The 19447-nt window shown below is 37.5% G+C and overlaps 1 protein-coding gene and 1 long non-coding RNA gene across 4 annotated transcripts in view; one reads left to right on the top strand and one right to left on the bottom strand.

Moving 5' to 3' along the window:
• The window catches only part of MED13L (mediator complex subunit 13L), a 304813-nt gene that overhangs the window by 192405 nt on the left and 92961 nt on the right, over positions 1–19447 (bottom strand). The window lies entirely within an intron of this gene.
• Positions 16275–16857, top strand: LOC125914542 (uncharacterized). The gene is made up of 2 exons (XR_007455333.1): positions 16275–16436; positions 16681–16857. It is a non-coding gene; the product is annotated as an uncharacterized LOC125914542 (long non-coding RNA).

Genomic DNA, 19447 nt, shown 5'->3' with positions numbered 1-19447 from the left:
ATCAGTCACTTTAAATACATTATGCCACTTAATTCCTAAAACCCTATGTGGTAAATACTACTACTACCCTCATTTTATAGATAGAGGCAGTTAAGCACAGAAAACTAAAGGTTTTGCAAGATCACTTAAGTACTCAGTGCTTCCTTTAGATGAAAATGTCTTTCTAGTCTGTAACAAACCCAGAAATTTAAGAAGAAATTGTTCATATTAATCGTCAACCAACAGTTTTTAGATCCCATTTCTCTAGGGAAACCAAAAAAACACATTCAATTCCACCTTCCTTCAACAACAAAAACCAACACCATAACTTCCAAGAAAGGATTTTCTTTACTGAGTGTTTCTAAATTTTAAAAGAAGGGCGACATTAAGAGTTAAAGACCCACAGTATAATATTTATTTAGAAGCTTCTTGGGGCCCCTGGGTGGTTTCGTTGGTTAAGCGTCTGACTTGGGCTCCGGTCATGATCTTACAGTTCGTGAGTTTGAGCCCCACATCAGGCTCTGCACTGGCAGCTCAGAGCCTGGAGCCTGCTTCAGATTCTGTCCCCTCTCTCTCTGACCTCCCACCATTTGCACTCCGTCTCTCTCTCTCTCTCTCTCTCTCTCACAAAAAAAAAAAAAAACAAAAAAACGAAAAACAAAAAATGAACCATTGAAGCTTTTTAAAAATAAAGAAATAAACGAATGAATTCTCTTTTCTGTCTCACTGAATTCGACAGGGTCAAAGTAGAGACTCTGAGATTATATGCAACAAACGAAGATCCCAATCTCAGGGTTTACGTAGACATTACAAAAACCATCCCAATACTAAGTGTTTATTTTAGTATTGGCTGTCTGCCCAGAGAATGCCAGAATACATTTTAACCAAGTGGACAGAAAACAAAGCAGGATGGATTTGAATTCCACTTTAAATATACTAAGGTCTATATAACACAACAACGCAACTTCCTCTCTCATTATTTTTTATATGTAATTAGACTCCTAAAAGTCCCTTAATTCATTTCTTAATTTACAGTTCACATGCCTATATACTTCAAACTTACATTTTAATTGAATTTTGGGGATTTAAAGAAAAAAAAGCACTAAACCACCAATACTGGTTATCTTGTCTTCTAAGGTGACATCTGTGAAAAGAGTGTAATATTAAAAGGACACACATGGGTATATTTAGCTACAAAGAGAAATACTGTATTGTGTTTGCGAATACATGTATATAAAGCTATTTATAGATATGTGCAGTATCTATACGTTTAATTCTGTAATAATAGCTTTTCTTGATTTTTAAATTAAACCTTGAACATTACCCTGATTCTCAAGAGGAAAGAATTATGACTGTGCCAAACCTATTCTTTATTTCAGAGCATTAGTGTGAAATAATAAAGAGCTAATGTGGTCCTTACAATTACTGTACATTTCATTAAAATTTCATCTCTTTGTCCCATTTAAGGACTCACTACATGCTTCTGGCCATATGGAATCAGTTATACAGACGCTGTGATTTCTTGTCTCTAAATGTTACTTCACTACTTGCACAGTTAAATAACATAAACTAAGAACTAATTTACACCATTTTTATAGCTGAGTTTTCCAACAATTTCATTACAATTCAAATCATCAACATATCAGGTCAAATTTCTTTATAATGAAATAGAAATTCCAAATTTTTCACAAAGAAATATACAGAAGTCACAAATAAGTGTTCATTAACTTCACATGGAAAAAAACACTGCTAATTTTTAAGAGGGTTTTTATGCTTTTTTTCAACATACGTTTCAGTGCTACTGAATGAAACCAACTTGGACAACATGAAACGATTTATATGAACCATGAAGCATAACAGTAGTGACCAATTCTCATTCTCCAAATGGTTGGACAGCACTGGGACAGCCACTCCAGAAGCACCACCATGGTGTAATAAGAAACAGGACAAGTCAGTGAGCTCCTTTGGATCCCGGCCCTGATCTGTAGGAGGAAACTGAACTAGATCCTTAGTTTGCAAACTTTTAGAGGAGGATCTTGGCTACAATCAAGACCTCAGTATAAAATGAGTAAAAGCAGACCTGCATTGAATTCTCCAGGAGCAATGCCTGAAACAGTTCTGGGCAGCACCTAGAGCCTCGGAATACAATGTGAAAATACCTATCTACCATCCATCCGTTGAGCACCTTCTGGCTCCTCTAGCATTAAACCCCCGAATTCTTTGTGCCAGGATTACATCAACACACACATGCACCTTGCTGCTCCCAAAATATCAACCTAGATATTTATCAATCTAGAAACTAGGTAAGGCAATTATATTCAACAAATATTTACTGAATGACTATCTACTAGGTGCTAGATTCTGATGACTAACGGTAAAGCAGACACAGTGCCTCCTTTGAAAAGAGCCTACAAGCTACAGGGGAGACAGCTACAACCAATTACAATATAAACAAGCAAAAGCTATTGTGGGAATAGCAATGGGTCCCACCGAGGAACACAGGAGGGGCTGCTTCCTCAAACTGGCGGTGTCAGAAAGGCTTCCCAGGAAAAATTGCATCCCTGAATATTAAATGGTATTATTCAAACCCAAGCGAATTCGCTCACTTTCTAACCATTCTCCCCAACACACTCTCCCCCTCTACCACGCATTCTAACGTCTTCAGCCTTAATCTACTGTTCTGAGTAAAACTGACATATGTTAATGTGAGTATCCCATTTGAGAAGAAATAATATCCTTCCAAGAGTGAGTGTTAAATGGACATATCCCCATGGGTGTGAGTTAACACAAGAGGGTTGGGGATGGGTAAGGCTGCATAGTTATTTATATAAACTCTACCCATGTATTTTCTACTGAAGGTAAAGGTCACGTTATGCTCAATCCTTCAAATCCAAAACTATTTCAAAATTTTCAATGTTTTTCAATGTTGTTTCTGACCCAGAAATTATTTAACCAGTGTTTTGAGAAGATCTGAATCAGTGCAATATATATTAAGTACGAGATTTTTTCCAGAACCAATGAAATCTCCTGTATCTCCAAATAACCCTATTAAGGAAACAATACAATTTGATCAATCTGTTATCTTGGCCATTAATTTTTATATACAATTCCTAATAAATTATAGGTTTGGGTCAAATGATTTTTATCTATTTTTCTCTTTTACTATACCTTAATATTTTATTGGAAAATTCAACTTCAACTGACCGTTAAAAGTTTTATAAAAGGGGCGCCTGGGTGGCTCAGTCGGTTAGTGTCCAACTTCAGCTCAGGTCATGATCTCACGATTCGTGAGTTCAAGCCCCGCGTCGGGCTCTATGCTGACAGCTCAGAGCCTGGAGCGTGCTTCAGATTCTGTGTCTCCCTCTCTCTCTGCTCCTCCCCCACTCACACTCTGTCTCTCTCTCAAAAATAAATAAACATTAAAAAAAATTAAAAAGAATAGTTTTATAAAATCAAGACCTTTTTAATGAAAAACACAATTATTTCAGAATTCTCAAACAGTAATAGAATATAAATAAAACCGCCTAATATACATGGAAAAAAAAAATCACCCAAAGCAGATATTTACAATCAATAAGCTAATCACAATATCACCTTTATTAATAAATATATATATATAGATATATAGGCATAGATATATACATCTATAGATCTATAGATCTATAGATGTATATATCTAGTCCAAGACATATATTCTTCTTTTTATACAATAAAAATTCAGGAATAACCACATTGTTCATAAGGTGAATTTTAAAATGTGCTTGAGAAGGGTTTTTATAAAAATTCATAGTAAAGCTCTTCTAAATAGCAAAGTACACACACATGAAACACATAGTACATAGTATCTCCTTAGAGTTGAATTAAACTGAAATTGAATTTTAAAAATCTTTATGAAACAGACCATTCCCTAATAAAAATTGATCTTCCAGTAATATCTTCAAACTGCTAAGCTTTTACTACAGTAGAAAAATCAAATTCACAATAACAATATATATTTTCAATGCTATACTATCAGCAGAATAAAATGTTTCTTTTTCATTCACTGAAGGCATCAGAAGACAAAAATTTTAAATTGAAAACCTTCTTGGGAGAAAAAGGAAAATACTTTAAGTTGCAATGTTAAATGTTGAACTGTGACATTTATCAGAAAATTTTGCATTATTTAAAAAGAAACAGATCCACTTACAGGTTCTGAGCTATGATTAGGTTCAAACGCTTTGGACTTGCTTACCCACCAGGTACCTGTTTACTGCTCCTCAAGCATCATCTTTCATCGTATCCCATGCCATGCTTTTCCCATCAGTACTATGTGCCAAAACATATAAATAGTGCATCAACAAAAGAACTAAATAGTTTTCTCCCAGTTTTATCTTTATTACTTCAGAAATCGGCATAAAACCGTGTTTAACGATCTCAGATCATTCACTCATGAGCTGACCCTACCTGTCTACAAACAATTCATTTCCTCAACCAAAATCCAAAAGAAAAAAGGCTAACAACAAAAAGGTGATTCAAAAATAGAGCGATAACATTTGAAAGAGAAATGCTTTTGTTCATTTACTTAACCAAAACAGAGGCTGCTCCAGCTGTAGGAGCCCCTTCTGACTGATGTGACATGAGTCACTACATTTAAAAACAGACTGCTTTAAAAAGACAGTTACTCAGCTAAAGGCTTTGGGTATTATTTCCCACTCTCAGGCCCATTTGCCAAAGAGGAGGGCACTGGTTTTCCGCTACAGCTTTGGTATAGGGACGCAGACAACTGCACACAGGACCACAGTTGGTGACAAGTAACTGCTAACCAATGTCACGCTGCCCACGATAGTCTACATTTTTTAAGTTGCTCACAAAGAAATGCCAAGAAGCAAAATTTAAAGCTGGGTAAAGAATTAATTTGAAATGACTTAAATATACAATTCAAAGACTACGCTATACTAACAAATACTGCAAGTTACGTTTACTTTTAGCCACTTGTTCATCTCAGAAGTTTTCACTGCCAAACTAATGACTAGCAAAAGGTATAGGTGGAGCATAAACCAATTAAGGTTTATGGCATTCACATAATTACATTTCTTTGAATCAGTCTTCCAGAAGCACATAACAATGCATGCCTAAAAATATTAGCCTTCACATACCTTCTTTTGCATTATGAGTCTGTTAATCATCCAAAGAAACGCAGCAGTCTTTTGCACTGGCGCTACGTGAAAACTACGATAAATGCCATCCGGACTCCGGGCTCCTAACAAGGACACCTTCACTTCCATGAACTATGGAAGCTTCATGACCAGAATGCCCAGGCCCATTTTGGGCCAATGCACTTCTGCCCACCTTGCACACCGAAGCCTGCCAAGGCCAAAGGAATCCCATCTCAATCCCCGGCCACCCAGCCCCACTTCCTACCTAAAATACGTAATATGGATTCAGTCTCCCTGTTCTTGAGGTAAGAAACAAGTCCTTATGACGCCCGGAAAGCCACTGGCAGCCTGGTTCCGCCTTATCCATCCCTAGCTCAGCTTCATCTGACACCTCCCTCCCAGGCACTGTCTCCACTGGAGCCGCACTGGGCTTCCTTCACGCAAGCCTCCTGCCGCCAAGGGCTGCTATCTTCTTTCTCACAGAATACCATCACAGTCCACTCTTCACCTACTTCAAGTGTAATCCACGGTCACATCGCAGTCGAAACACTACTTCCTCAGATAACTCGGATTTCCTTTTATTAAGCCCCATGTTATTTATGTAGCACCATACAGTTCACAATTGCTGTACCTTTTTTTTTTTTTCCCATTTACTTAGGTGATTTTATTAATGTCTGCCCTCTCCCCATAGCCTAAATACAAAGGTTACAAGTCCAAGTTTGTATTCACCATTATATTTCCCAGTGCTTATAGCACAGTGACTGGCACAAACAGAACACTCAATAAATGTCTGCTGAATGAATGAGTGAAGTGGGAGATTTAAAGAAATCAATATGCACCTTTCAGTAGGAAAATTTATTGTCACATTTTCAGTTGCAATCCCACAACAATTTATTTTCACTGAATTGGAAATTTGTGAAAAGCACTCTTCAGGGATCAAATTTTTCATACTCTGACTTAAAGGATGAAGACAAAATTCTTCATACATGACCCCATGAATTTACATCACAAAAATAATAGGATATTCTAGGCTTAAATCTTTAAAAACAAGAATCTGCTGAAAACAGACAAAAGATTAAAGATGAGTTTTTAAAGATAAAGAAATGGATAAGGAGAATGGATTGAAAAGAAAACTCAGATAGTAAAAAAAAGCAAAACTCCCTAGAGAGAATAAATGGCTTATAGAAAAGAATATATTTTAATTTACTGTTAGAATAAAAAAGATACCAGGATATGAAACTGCTGGCAAGAAAAGATTAATATGATGTTCTTTATACATGAAAATGATCCTTCAAATACAGGCAAATTAAACAACTGATTTTTTGAAATCAGGAAATAGTAGAGTGTAATACTTTACTATAAAAATGTCACAATCAACAGCCCAGTAGATATTGTACAACATTCATTTTTCCTTGTTAGAGTTATGCCAACTTAGAGATTTGGAGGTTTAATATTTCCCTATAATATTTATACTTCTAAAAATCTTGTCCTTTAAGCAAAGGCCATCACTTGTGAGTACTTATTTTATTTATGTAGAGATCACTTTGAGATGTCAAGAGATCAATTCATCATATTCTGTGTATTCCATTAGGACACAATTTACTGTGGAGAGCCAAATATAAAACATCAAATGGTAACCATTTATACCTAACTACCTTATTAAAGACCGTGTTACTGCCATGCAGACATTCCAGTGTGTTCTTTCCTCACCTACTCTGTTTTTCTGTTATTTTCTTGACTTTCTTGTTCATTCTTGCTCTGCAGCTAGCATTTCCTTTTGACGTGTATCGATCATGCTAATAGCTACAAACAACACTGCTTTTCAGCCTGGAATTGATAAACTGTATTTTATACAAATCCATATGAATTGACAAACAGGTTTATTTAATGATATTTACTCAAAAGAATAACATTTTTAAGACATTTTCACCACACGTGAAATAGTCAAAACACATGTTAGCTTTGTATTTTTAAGTTTATTTATTTTGAGAGAAAGAGAGAGAGAAAGAATGACAGTGCACACGGGCACGGGAGTGGGGGAGGGGCAGAGAGTCCTAAGCAGGCTCTCCACTGTCAGCACAGAACCCAGGGAGGGTCCCGAATTCAGGAACTGTGAGATCATGACCTGAGCCAAAATCAAGAGTCGGAGGCTAAACCGACTTAGCCACCCAGGTGCCCCCATATTAGCTTTTCTTTTTAAAAAAGCGTAACTTATAAAATCATTTAACACTATATAATAACACACCACGTGTAATTTTCACAGACCGTCTAAACTATTTGTACCAAGTCTATCACCACCACCTACTAAGCCAACCCAATCTTATGCTCGCTACCTGTCCGAAGTACAAAACAAAGACCCATATGTGAATGTAGTCCTCAAGTTCAAAATGAAGAATTATTCCTAAATATAGAATCCTACATGTTACAAAGATTTAACTAAATTAGTCATGAGAATAAATAAGAGTACTAAATAGAAGTAACCTACCTCTTTATTCAACTCCTAGCATAGTACCTGGTGTTTCATAAACATTTTTTCTGACTCAGTGAACAAATGAATGGCACAAATCTTTGCGATGAGAAACTAGTCCTCCAATCAGAAGGATGAGAAAACTGTACCCATTTTAAATGTGAGCAACCCATAAGCCTACAGAATCCAAACAATTCCATATGCACAACTATTCAATCCTATGAGATACTTCATGGAAGTGTTCCTGTTTTATAAACTCCTATGATCTTATTTGGACCTAGGGATGATTCAAGACAAGATGCAAATTGAAATAAGAATTCTCTTCTTCAACACTTCTTCAACATCCTAAAAAAGACAATCTTCTGTTTAAACAATTCCATCAACACTGTATGAGGGAGAAAAACACAAGTGCCAGGTATACGCAATATAGAGACTCACATACTTGTTAAAATAACATGATCCAAAATGGACCCCACCAGGTGTTACAGACAAGGCAGGGGAGCAGGGGAGACAGGGAGGAGGAGAAAACCAAACACCCCCTGAAATGAAAGCCAGTGAGAAGGAATAAGCTAGCCTGAAGGAGTCCTCAAAGTGCGACAGAACTAAGACGTCTGGTGAATCCAATCAAAGTGATCCGAGTTTGGCCCCGGAGAAACATGACTAAATTGTAAATATTATATACAATTGTTACAGCACTGAATCACTTATGAGACAATGGAACTCTGTGTGACACAATTTTTTAAAGGAATTAAAAAGGAGGCTGTCTAAAGCAGAAACGACGACAAACACAGTAGACACTAGACAACACAGAGGCACTTACTATTAGGAAGCAGGGACACGGTATTAGGCTTTCTAATAACCTGAGTAAAATGTGCCAGAAACCCATCGAACTCCTTTGATCCTGTGTTCACCAAGCAACCTTCTGACTTCTATCTTAGTTTCTCAGGTACTAAGACAATATAAAATGGAGATGTTGGAGAATGAGGAGGTTTCCTACTCTCTGAAAAAGTAACAATTAGCTAACGTGCCAATTAACTAACACACACTGTGGATTATAAAATCAACTTCTTCCTAAGCGGCTCAGGTCTCCTGAGCTGGACCAAACTCTGGGCAAACTGATGCAACTATAAAGCTAAGGTGTTAGCTAGCCTCAAACAATGGTCTCACATGTTTTGGTTTCAGAACCCCTTTAGACTCTTAAATATTCCAGAGGACTGCAAAGAGTTTTTTGTTTATAGGAGTTGTATTTATCAACATTTACTGCATTGGAAATTAAAACTAAGAAAAAATTAGTATATATTAATTCACTTAAATAAAATAAGCCCATTACAAACATTTTTAGGAAAAAAATATTTTCAAAAACAAATTTAGTGAAAAGAGGGGTACTCATTTTCATTTTTGCAAATCACTTGTATGTCTGCCATAACAGAAGATAACTGGCATGCCATATCTGTTTCTACACTGAACACACTGTAAAGCACTGTCCTGGTTAAAGCATACAAAGAAAATGTGGCTCCGCATAAGCACAAAGTTGGAGAAGAGAGGAGCATTTTAATAACCCTTTCAGTTAATTGTGGATACTATGCCAAAACCCAATACATGGTAGTTTCCAAAATGTTAACTGAACTGTAAAATCTAAAAACTGTATCAGAAAAAACCTGGGTGGCTCAGTCAGTTGAGCGTCAGACTCTTGATTTCAGCTCAGATCATGATCTCATGGTTCATGAGATTGAGCCCCATGTGGGGCTCTGTGCTGGCAGCAGGAAGCCTGCTTGGGATTCCCCCTCTCCCTCTGCCCCTCCCCTGCTCACACAAGCTATCTCTCAAAATAAATAAACATTTAAAAATAATAATAAATTTTAAAACTGTATCACTAAATTTTGCATATTCTGTCACACAATTGTCTCGACAATCTATCCTGCATGCCAAGTCAATCTTTCAGCTGTACACAGCTTTGTAATACTATACACTGGTCATCTGGGAAATTCCAGTTCACTGAGTTATGCAGATCTTCTATATGCTAACACATTTTACCATATACCACCAAAAAATCACATTTACTAATATCATCAATGATCTCATCAGAAAAATCTTTAAGCACAGGAAACCTATTAACTAACAGTGACTGATACAAGTTTTCAAAAATGTAATTTTCACATGAAATCACAAATTTTATCATAAGCAGTACATATTGTCAATTTTCCTTGACAAGCTCATTTCATTCATTTTGGAGAAAATACCTACCTACCAAATACAAATACCTAAGTCTGAATAATCACAGTTTACCAGTTGTTCTTTCAAGAAGAAATGGCAATCCACCAAAAAAGTGGCTGGTTCAGCACAGAACTCCTAATGGCATGAATGCTTTCCCTTGAGAAAACCACGGTATGTAACACAAGTGCTTTATACCCGTTTTTTATTTTCTCTGGGAATATTAAAAAAACATGTACTCAGGGTAAAGATGTAATAAAATGAGCAATTTTTACTTCTTTGTCTTCAAGGACATGCTTAAGTGAAACCTAAGGTTCTGTCTCTGGTGAGCACGTGGCAGTGAAGAACACAAGGACTGACAAGTACAGTCTGGTTCCTCTGCCCTGATTCAGGCTGACGCACCAGCAGTTTTACCCACGCTGCTTCTGTACCATCAGTGCAAATGGCCACACAGTGAAAAAAGGTAAATAATGTCTTCATATTACAAAATTGTTTCCGTTCCCTGAAAAGGCCTAAAGGACCCCCACTCACCCCTGTGGCTACAGACCAATTCTTTGAAAACTGATGCCCTGAGGTTTGTTGAGCAAGCATCCAAAGAGTCCACTGTAAAACCTTGCTTGAAAGAGCCAAAGAGTTTCTTTCCCAGAGATTTCTCTTAGCTGCAAAGGAGGCTCCCTGCCCAGTGAGACAATGGATTTATAAAGACCTCTAATAATTCTTACAAGGTAAATCTATTATCCTGTAACTTATACCCGCTTCTTATAGAATAACTCAAAGTAAATTTCTGCCTACAGTACAGACTATTTTATGGGTCTTCAAAAACCCAGTATTTTCTTTTTCATCTAAGAGAAATATATCCAATTGTTATAACCACTCCCCATACAACATGGTCCCCAGATTGAACCCCATCCCAGCCACTCCTCTGTCATGGGTCCAGTTTTCAAAGTCCTTAAAACGAAGCTTTCTAAAATGAGTATATAACCCCAGACATCGCTGATAAAGACAGAGCACTGAAACTGATGAACTACCCAGATCTGGACACAACATTTCCATTAACACCGCCTAGTTATCATCTTAACTTTATTAGTCACATACCAAATACCCAGCTCTTTCTCATTCACAGTTGGATCAAGCCCCATCTCTTCCATATATACCTGCCAATCGCTTTTTAAAAACCTCAGTGCAGGGCTTCACATTCATCCCCATTACATGTTACCATGTTATTCAGATACACGGACCAAAGGTAATCTTTTAGAAACTTGGTTCTATGAATAAATACTGACTGCCCCTCTCAGCTTATTAATATGTATGTATGTATGTATGTATGTGTGTGTGTGTATATATATATATGTATATATATAAGCTTTATGCAGTCTTTATAAACATGACTTCTTTCTTATTACCTAAGACTTTTGTTGTTTCTAAATCAACAAGTGTTAAATAAGACCAAACCACAGGCAGAGTCCCATGACATAAAACTGTGGACCTTTTTTTTTTGAGCCACAAAAAACTCAATCAAGACCCACTAGGGGGCGCCTGGGTGGCGCAGTCGGTTAAGCGTCCGACTTCAGCCAGGTCACGATCTCGCGGTCCGTGAGTTCGAGCCCTGCGTCAGGCTCTGGGCTGATGGCTCGGAGCCTGGAGCCTGTTTCCGATTCTGTGTCTCCCTCTCTCTCTGCCCCTCCCCCGTTCATGCTCTGTCTCTCTCTGTCCCAAAAATAAATAAAAAACGTTGAAAAAAAAAATTAAAAAAAAAAAAAAAGACCCACTAGGATGTCCCCAACACATACCCCTAGATTTCGCAGAAGTTACCCTTCTATGTAACTGCTTACTTCTAGTCAGTGACTCTAGAAACGGACCAAAGTGTTCCTTTTTAAAATAAAAGAATCACGTTTCCAGATGTGAAAAACTCAATCAGATGAGTCACATGTGATTCCCTTCCCTCACTCTCACTGAGAAAGGCCACAGCAAAATGCTACGGCATTATTCCACTGGAATAATGTGATATCATAGCTTATGATATCACTACCAAAGAGATCCTTTTCACCATACATCTTAAATTATTAAATATAGCTGAAACAACATCTTCCAGTTTTCTCTCTCTAGAAATGAGAAGCCTATTTTCTATAAGTGCCCACAGAAAATCAAAGTACATTTTATAAAACTTAGGCCTCTTTTTCCTCCTCACTAGTTACATTATCTGGAATGCTAAGCATCTACCCAAGGCAATAAAGCATACTAAAAAGGTGTGAGGTCAAAAAGCCCTAGAGGCCCAGCTTCCACACCTTAAAACTGAGCCTTCACTTTGCATCTGTGTTACCTTGAATCCATCCATTTCTTGGAACCTCAGTAGACACAGAAAACTATATACACATGATAGCATCATTGTAAAGAATAATAATGGAGATAACATATATAAAAATGCCTCATAAACTGGCGCAAAGTTCTCAGTATATACTAGTTTCCATCTTTCTAACCACAGTGTCTTTCAAGACGTAAGCATTCCCACATTACGGAATCATGCTTCCTTCCAACTCATTTTGAAGCAAAACCAAGTATTATTCTGAGTTCTCACAGTGGACAAAAGCTGTCACTATCAGCCCAGGAGCTAAGACCTTTCATAGAAGATATAGATGGTGATATAATCGAGATCAGTAAATATGTCTTGTTCAATCTTTGGATATAGGTATATGGCACACTAGAAGCACTCAAAAAAAAAGGGAGAAGGAGAAGAAGGAGGAGGAAGAAGAGAAGGAGAGGGAGGGGGAGGAGGGGGAGGAGGACAACGACGAGGAGAAGTAGTAGTAATAGTAGTACTCCTAGCAGTTTGACAAACTAGTGATCCTCAATCGAAAGTAACTATCACCCATGGGAAAAAGGAGGACAGACTCAAAAGTGAACTTTTTAGCAAAAACTTCCTTCTCATGTTTTCAAAAATGAGTGTCAACACCTTAAAATAAAATTTCAACAGCTAAATATAACATAGCCAGGAACAGTACTACAAATAGGTGTTCTGCAAATAGAATTATCACATATATTGATAAAACTACTATAGAGACCAACAAAATCAAGAAACTATGTCACTATCATTCAGAGACACAGGCAAAGTAAAATGACAGCCCTATTCTGACATGGTAAGATGTAGAATAGATACCAACAGAGGTATTTTTAAATATGGTATAATAAAAAAATATATATGCTACAATGAAAAATACACATTCCTGTTTCACAGCTTGTTGCTTTACCATGTTTGCAAGGAAAGAACGAAATTAAATCAGAAATGTTTAACATACTACATTTCCTTTCCTCAGTTGCCTCACAGAGTATGCTTCTGTTTGTTATGAAAATAGAGAAATGTGAAATTGGTAAATATTTCTAAATATTGGCTTAATGACTGACAGACGAAATATCAGCCATACAACCAACTCTATTTTCATTTCCATATTACCAAATAAATAAAATTAAATGCTTCAATATCACTTAACTTGCCTTAATTACAGAAATCAAAAAAGGAAAAGCAGTCAATTGAGTGAATGTTCTCACAATGAGAAGAGGAAGAATGGCAAACCTAGGATGGCCCAGTGCAAGCATTTCTATGAAATCTGGGAACACAACAACTCTGCATCTGCAGGCAAAGGTTAACGGAAGTACTACACAGTATAAATAGAAAAGACAATAACCTAAGGAAATAGATGTTTCCCAGTGGCTAAGCAGAGAAAGCAGCGGCTAACAGTATACAAACTAGAAAAAGCCACCACATAATTTAAGATATAAGGCTTCTCTGTGATTAGTTAAGGTGAACAAATTAAGGAAATCCACTGTAACTGACCAGAGGTGAATACTCATCCTAAGATAAACTCTGGGAAGAGGAATCGAATCAGCAGAGAAACACCAAATTCACTGGAGTTACTCAAGTCGTTCTCTTCTAGGTGTGAAGCTAGAGTTGGATCTACAGAGATGCGGGCTGCATATACTTCAAACTGGTAATTTCTTCACGAGAAAAAAGAGAAAAGGTTCAACTCCAAGTAACCTCAGATCCAAACTATATCTGGCTCTGCGACGTTCCTGCTAACAGACAGGCGCCACATGCACTGAGCCAGTCTCTCCGATCCGGGTCTGTTTAAGATGTTTATCTCTACGGGACGTCTCTGTGGAACAGTCATTACTAGTTGCCAACACCTATCTGAACAGATAACAAATTTAGCTTTTAGAATTTTCAAAGTGAATGTGGAAGTCTAACGCACGAGATAAAAAGCAAGTGAAAACCTGATTATATGAAAATACAGAAACATCTTCACATAGAAAAATACCTCGCTACTGCCTCTCCCAGAAAATAAAAAAGAATATTAAGACTCCAAAGGCAGGAAGGGGTGGAGAGGGTAAGGGATCAGTGATCTCAGTGGCTCTGACCTGTGGTATGTATAAGGAATTGAGAACTGAGAATAAAGACGGCAAGTTTCTTGAATTTGTTTCATTAAATGCCTAGAGTGCAAGAAAACCATTCTATATCCACTGCCTCATCATTGCTCAAATCCTTAAGTTTTGGAATAGGTCAGTTGCATTAGCTCCTACTGCATTTTTCTTATTAGGTGAATTTTTATTTAAGCATCAGAAAACACATATACAGAAAAATGCAAACATGGTAAGAATACAACTCAACTAATTTTCACAAAGTGAACACATCTGTGTAACTAGCACCTCCCCTCCCCCAGCCAAACCATCACCATCACCCCGAACTCAGAATATAATCAACTTTCCAGAACCCTCACCTCCCACCGCCATCATGGCCTCTCCCAGGCATTATCTCCCAACAATAGAAATCTCCTGATTTCTATTACCGCAGATTAGTTTTGCCTATGTCTGCACTTACACAAATATCAGGATTCTGCTTGGAAAGAAAGCAATTCTCAAGACGATTATACCAATTCATAATCTTTCAAACCCTAAATATCCAGTCTCAGATAAAGATAAATTCTCAGGTAAAGACAAATTCTTACATAATTTACGCGCATTTTTATAGTCACCCATCCGTCTTCCCAATGTAATTTTTGTTCCCTCCATGCACAAGTACTTTGAAACATCACTTTGCCTAGAATCTCCGTCATCTCACACGAAAATTTCTCAGGTACTGATACTTAGCATAATTTTAAAATCGCCTTCTCTATTGATACTAACTTGGTACCCAACCATACAATTGTTACTATACTCAACAAGCCTCTTTCATTACTGATTATCTTCCTGAATAACTAATTTTATGTTACTAAAAACACGTAAGAAGAAAAATCTGTCACAAAAAAAACATCAAAAGAGTTCATTATCATATTTAGAAGAAAGTCAGTGTCAACAAAAGTATTTACTAACACCAACTTAAATTTTATAAAAGTACTTTCTTTATTGGAATTCCCAAGACAGAATTCTTAATAGGTGACGCAGAATTTTCAGAGTTAGTTCTACTGATCTGTGTTATGTTTATGATGGCTAGCTGTTATCGTACTCTTTGGTACTCAACCAAAACCTTCGATAACAGAATATTTTGTAGTAAAATATTTTCAGAAGCCTAAGTTTATACAAGTTGACAAACAATTCTAATTTCTGCACAGTTAGAAAGAACTAGAGTCCTAAAGACTAACAGGGCAAACTGTTCTTTGAGACTGAACTACAAAGTAATGCACTAGATGATTCTGAAAATTAAAGCAGAAGAATATGAATGTATCTTTACTAATAGCAAAATAAACTTTAATCCTGCGACACATTTATACCACTCTCAAAATTCACTTACGCTGTCTTTACCTCAGTGTAAAGAACAGAGTCCTTCCTTACTTTCTTCCTGCTAGCCTCTCAACAAAGGACAGTGTATTAATCAAGCCTGTAGTACCTAGCACACCCTAGGAATTCCAAACGTGTTACGCGGAATCAAACTCAATATTCACTTCTAAAATATTTTGACTGCATAGCATTTGGAAGGCACTTTGAAATGAGAAATAAATCTAACTCATCTTTTTCTTAAGTGGGCTCAGAATATAAAGAACTTACCAGGGACTATATAGTTTTGCTCTCTGCTGGCAAATCAATCTGTATCAGAATGAATTCTGTGAAATGAATCAATGTTTTGCACTACCCATTTTGAAAGTGTATTCTTATTTCCTCCCAGAAGCTACATTTTGAAAATATAACACATATTGTTTGTATACAATAAAAGTAAAGGGGGCATACATACAAAACACAACTGGAAAGGTACTGAATAACTATGACTATGTTTCTTAAGTCCAGCCAAAGTTGTTTTAGAAGTTTTTCCAACAAAAGACTTAAAAATCTCCAATTTATCTATTATATACATTTAATATGAGCTTTTAAAAGGAGCATTTTGATGTCAAAAAGTACTACAGATTATCTTTTTTCCTAACTCATATTACAATACAGAATTTTAATATAAAATTGTTTCTGCCTAGGTAGAACCAGAGGAATTGTGGACAAAGACCAAATATTGTTTGTATACAATAAAAGTAAAAAAAAAAAAAAAAAAAATGATGTTATATATAGGGGTTAAGGATAACTGGGAAGGCTTCTCAAGGTCAAACGATGGTGCCAGGTGACTGGGACATTCACATCACTATTTTTTAAAATGCAAGAGGAGGGGCGCCTGAGTGGCGCAGTCGGTTAAGCGTCCGACTTCAGCCAGGTCACGATCTTGCGGTCCGTGAGTTCGAGCCCCGCGTCAGGCTCTGGGCTGATGGCTCGGAGCCTGGAGCCTGTTTCCGATTCTGTGTTTCCCTCTCTCTCTGCCCCTCCCCCATTCATGCTCTGTCTCTCTCTGTCCCAAAAATAAATTAAAAATGTTGAAAAAAAAAAAAAATTTAAAATGCAAGAGGAGAGTGGAAGAAAGAGAAGGGAGAAGGGAGGCAAAACCAAAGAGACTGGGTTAAAATCTTGAAGTATAATCATAGATCGGTATGGCCATTCTCCATGCAACAGTCCCTCCTTACAGAACAAGCAACACTTGACCTAGCTAAGCCAGCGATATTCTGAGTCTATGGCCATATCTATTAAAAAGAGTTTAAATAATTACCTGAGATCCCAACAACATTTCAGTAAGTACACGAAAGATGCTGGTCACATCTCTTAACTATCAAATGTCTTTTACGTGACCATCTCTATAATCCCAGAAACTTACTTTGTGGCTTTTTCCATTCTGTATTGTTGCAGTAAGCTAACAGGAGCAATCAAAAGGATTTCACCCCAGTTTTCGTGGCTTGGCCACACTGCCCAATCTGGTGCTATTTACAACAGAAGACTCTTAATTACTATTACCGGCTATCTGTGGAATGGAGCTCAAGTAAGAGGAAAACACACAAAGCCAAAAAAGTGAGACTTAATAGGCAGCGTGAACAGAAATATTCTCTAGAAAGAACCAATGGTTAGATGTGCCCAAAATCAAGTCAAAAAGAATGGAAACTTTTTTTTTTTTTTAAATAAGACCACTGACTATAAGAGAAAGATGATATTTGTTGAGTAAGTCTATGAATATTAGAGCATATTATGTCAGGCTGAAGTGCTGTGGGTCAGGAAATTTCCAAAACGCCAGTGTTTTCAGCGTCAATTACCACAGAGCAAAGGCAAAGCTAAAGAACTATTCACCTGTCTGTTGCTTCCTCTTTCTCTCATGACCTCACTTCCAACTTTCACTAAGGAATGTAACTAAAAAATAATTTCTGCAGGCTCCCAACTCCACATCTACCCAAATACGAGCCCCTGGGTCTCTCTTCTATTACCATAAATCGTTGGTACTCAACCTGGAGCGATTTTTATTGCTACAGGACATCTGGCAAATTTCAGAGACATTTTTGATTGCCAAGACTGAGGAGAGAGAAGTGTGCTACTGGCATCAAGTGGATCGAGACCAGAGATGCGGCTACACTTCCTAGAGTGCACGGGAAAGCTCCCCAAACTCGGCCTAACCAGCCTCAAGTGTCAACGGTGCTAAGACGGAGAAACCCTGGCAAAGACAAATTATCGATGCTCCCATCTAAAGTCCCCAGAAGATGCACTACACATCATGCCCTCCCAACTCCTACAGGACACAGGTCCACCAACATCAATCAATTTGTGTGCAATAAACAGTAGAATCTTAATTAAGTGCATCTAATAGAATTTATTTAAAGTAGTATGTATTTTAACATTTCTAAAGTACTAATCAAATCTAAAGGACTAATCAAGGCTGTAACAGTTCCACCTTACCATATAATTATATTATTTATATGTGGAAGAAATTTCTAAAGAACCTGGAGACTAGTTTTTTTTTTTTTAATAAAGACTATTTTTAAGTAATCTCTACACCCAACATGGGGCTTGAACTTACAACCCCAAGATCAAGAGTCACATGTTCTACTGACTGAGCCAGCCAAGCATCCCTAGTTCTTTCTTAAATAGAAACATTCACCTTAAAATCTATCTGTATACTTCATTTATAAACACTCTTCCTTTAAAAAAAAAAGTTACAATCTGACTTTAAAAACAATTTCTCATTCAAGCATTTGGTTTTCTGTTTAAGAATATGCATTTTATCAGGGGTGCCTGTCTGGCTCAGTCGGGTAAGCATATGACTCTTGATTTCAGCTCAGGTCATGATCTCATGGTTCCTGAGCTTGAGCCGGGTACAGGGCTCTGTGGTGGCAGAGCCTGCTTAGAATTCTCTCTCTCCCTCTTTCTGCCCTTTCCTCACTCACGTGTGTACGTCTCTCAAAAATATATAAATGTTAAAAAAAAAAAGAATATGTCTTATATTGGTTAAACCGAAATTTCCTTTGCACGTCATCCAACTGGAAACTGGCAACTTAGGCAACAGGAATACAAAACACTCTCATGTCATCACAAATTACACTGTAAAACAATCACTTTAAAGCAAAGTTTTAAGCAAAGTAAGGTTTGTGAGATAGAACAACATGGGGAAAAGATTACATTTCTACAGATTGCGGGGTTTTTTAATTGGAACACTAGAAAAATCTGAAAACAAACTTTTTTGGGGGAAGTGCAGGCATGTTTAAACAAACTCCTACTACCAACACCAAGACCTAAAATCATATTTCAAATTGTTATAAGCTGATGAACTTCCAGGAAGTGGGAACCTCGGGGAGTTTATAACCAACCCACAGGTCCCACCACCTTTCACTACCCCACTCCCATGCCTTCTTCCAGTTTAATCTTCATGGCCGCTCACTGCAGTCACCACCGCGCATAAACCCTCATCTCCCTTGCATCTCATTTCCTGGTACACTCTGGCAAAACCCTGGTTCATTCCAGCTCCCCACCTGTACCCTGGGCCTGAGCCTGTGCAGTCAAATGTGAGGACAAAAGCTCAACCCCACACAAACTGGTCTTAGTTTAAATTCAAAACCACAACTTAAGTGGGCTCTTGGCATTGTGCAGACAATTAAATCACGTTTCCCAAGGCCCCTCACTTTCCTGCTCTCCTGGCAACTAACCCTTTCTTCTTCTACTCTCCACAGACCTCTGACACCTCTTCCTCCATCTTAGCTCTCAGGTGATGACCTTGCCTCTTTTTACAATGACAGTCAGAAAGAGAAGTTCCACGTTCCACATCTATTACCTATCTGTCTTCGCTCCCAATACTACACACGGCATGTCCCTGCTCTCGTCT

Source organism: Panthera uncia, assembly GCF_023721935.1.
Source record: "Panthera uncia isolate 11264 chromosome D3 unlocalized genomic scaffold, Puncia_PCG_1.0 HiC_scaffold_8, whole genome shotgun sequence".
Classification (NCBI taxonomy): Eukaryota; Metazoa; Chordata; class Mammalia; order Carnivora; family Felidae; genus Panthera; species Panthera uncia.
The sequence above is the reverse complement of the archived record's forward strand: the minus strand, read 5'-3'. Positions and strand labels throughout refer to the sequence as shown.